The sequence below is a fragment of the Oncorhynchus mykiss genome, chromosome 26 (assembly GCF_013265735.2).
Source record: "Oncorhynchus mykiss isolate Arlee chromosome 26, USDA_OmykA_1.1, whole genome shotgun sequence".
Taxonomy (NCBI): Eukaryota; Metazoa; Chordata; class Actinopteri; order Salmoniformes; family Salmonidae; genus Oncorhynchus; species Oncorhynchus mykiss.
The window spans coordinates 9,105,779-9,108,592 of NC_048590.1; the positions used below are offsets into that span (position 1 = coordinate 9,105,779).

Here is a 2,814-nt window from a genome sequence, read left to right on the forward strand (position 1 = left end):
CAGCTCATTAATATCAACCTGGTAAACAGTCTAATTCATAAACAACATATTACAGCTCATTAATATCAACCTGGTAAACAGTCTAATTCATAAACAACCACTCAGAGCGGAATCAATTTGAACTTGTTTAAAATCTAGTTTCAACCAGTTCCTGGGAAAGAAAGATGAAAAAGGACAAAGAAGACAGTAAATTCTCTAACTAACAAGATCAGTTCCTGGGAAAGAAAGATGAAAAAGGACAAAGAAGACAGTAAATTCTCTAACTAACAAGATCAGTTCCTGGGAAAGAAAGATGAAAAAGGACAAAGAAGACAGTAAATTCTCTAACTAACAAGATCAGTTCCTGGGAAAGAAAGATGAAAAAGGACAAAGAAGACAGTAAATTCTCTAACTAACAAGATCAGTTCCTGGGAAAGAAAGGTGAAAAAGGGACAAAGAAGACAGTAAATTCTCTAACTAACAAGATCAGTTCGTGGGAAAGAAAGGTGAAAAAGGGACAAAGAAGACAGTAAATTCTCTAACTAACAAGATCAGTTCCTGGGAAAGAAAGGTGAAAAAGGGACAAAGAAGACAGTAAATTCTGTAACTAACAAGATCAGTTCCTGGGAAAGAAAGGTGAAAAGGGACAAAGAAGACTAACTCCTAACACCTAACACCTAACACCTAACTCCTAACTCCTAACTCCTAACACCTAACACCTAACTCCTAACTCCTAACACCTAACACCTAACTCCTAACTCCTAACACTTAACTCCTAAATAGTAACTCCTAACTCCTAACACCTAACACCTAACTCCTAACACCTAACACCTAACTCCTAACTCCTAACACTTAACTCCTAACTCCTAACTCCTAACTCCTAATTCCTAACACCTAACTCCTAATTCCTAACACCCTACACACTATAGAGTACAGATTACTTAGATTGACCACAGATTGACTAAAGTTTTAGATTGACCAAAGTTTTGAAACTAATTTACTTTTATAACAATTCAATTATGAACGTTTAAAATCAGGGTGCTTCCGAAATAAGCATTTTGTTCAGAGATCTATTCCTCATGTGGAGTTGTTTTGGAGACTAAGTAACATAGAGTTTTTTTGGTATTTAACCTTTCTGTAACGAGGCAAGTCAGTTCTCATTTACAATGACAGTCTACTGGGGAACCTGTGGTTATAGAGGTTAACATAGAGGTTATTTATCCACTAGGCTACCCTGCAATGACAGTCTACAGGGGAACCTGTGGTTATAGAGGTTAATAACATAGAGGTTATTTATCCACTAGGCTACCCTGCAATGACAGCCTACAGGGGAACCTGTGGTTATATAGGTTATTTATCCACTAGGCTACCCTGCAATGACAGCCTACTGGGGAACCTGTGGTTTTAGAGGTTATTTATCCACTAGGTTACCCTGCAATGACAGCCTACTGGGGAACCTGTGGTTTTAGAGGTTATTTATCCACTAGGTTACCCTGCAATGACAGCCTACTGGGGAACCTGTGGTTATAGAGGTTATTTATCCACTAGGCTACCCTGCAATGACAGCCTACTGGGGAACCTGTGGTTTTAGAGGTTATTTATCCACTAGGTTACCCTGCAATGACAGCCTACTGGGGAACCTGTGGTTATAGAGGTTATTTATCCACTAGGCTACCCTGCAATGACAGCCTACTGGGGAACCTGTGGTTATAGAGGTTAACATAGAGGTTATTTGTCCGTCGATGGAACTGTCTCTAAATTGTTATTTTAAATGTTTCTTTAAATATAATTTCATCAGATTTCTATTCCATTTCCCTCTGTATGTTGTCTCCCAACCTAAGTTGGTGCAACATAACTCAACTCCTCTCTATTGCACCTCAAATGAATCCCCTGCCTATAAGACATGAACAAAGTAGACCATCACAAGTTTCTACACCAAAGAAGATACAGAGTTTCCTCGATACATCAGAAAAAATGAAGAACCACTTACCCTGAGTTGAAGAGCAACCAGTTGAAACTTCAAGAGGAGCACAAGAGTAACTCAACACCCAACTACTAGTAAAGAAGAACTCAAGAACTCAAGAACTCTCTTAGAACTCAAGAACTCTAAGAACTCTCAATAACTCTAAGAACTCTCAATAACTCTAAGAACTCTCTTAGAACTCAAGAACTCTCTAAGAACTCAAGAACTCTCTTAGAACTCAAGAACTCTCTAAGAACTCAAGAACTCTCTTAGAACTCAAGAACTCTCTAAGAACTCAAGAACTCTCAATAACTCTAAGAACTCTGAAGAAACTTCACAGCAGCCCAGCCCTATCTCCAGCTCTCTGGCTGCTCTCACCCGGGTCCTCCTAACCCACTGAAGCCCAGCAGATATGAAACGACATGACTTTATGAAGCTGGGCTCATATGATGAGCATGTGAGCCGGCTCTTTGTTCAAGCCTTGGTCTCATGACTTCAGTTCAAGGTAATCCTTTTGAGAGTCTCATGACCCATATCAGTCCCTGCTCCCCTCCTTGCACACAGGGCATTTTCATCCTGGGCTGGAACGAGAACCAGAAAGAACCAACCCCCCACCCCACCCCTCTCTCCTCACTAATCTCTCTAACTCAAACTCTGCTAGAGAACGTTCTTCTCTCTAACTCTCTCTCCTGGTTGTTGAAGAAGAAAGAGAAATAATTTTAAAAAAATGAAATAAAGAAAGAGGAAGTTATAATAACCAGAAGAAGAAAAAAAACATATTTAAAAAAAAGTAGTGGAACAAAAGTAATGTTTTCTCGTAGAATGTGTGTCAACCCCCTGCTGCTCTGATTGAACCCCATTTGCATAATTGA

At 39.4% G+C, this 2,814-nt stretch overlaps 1 protein-coding gene across 1 annotated transcript in view; it reads right to left on the minus strand.

Moving 5' to 3' along the window:
- The window catches only part of LOC110516734 (transient receptor potential cation channel subfamily M member 1), an 18,084-nt gene extending 15,613 nt beyond the window's left edge, over positions 1–2,471 (minus strand). The window contains exon 1 of the mRNA XM_036963698.1: positions 1,970–2,471. The gene's annotated coding sequence lies outside the window, so the exon portion shown is untranslated. The remainder of the gene's footprint in view (positions 1–1,969) is intronic.
- Positions 2,472–2,814: the final 343 nt, after the last annotated feature.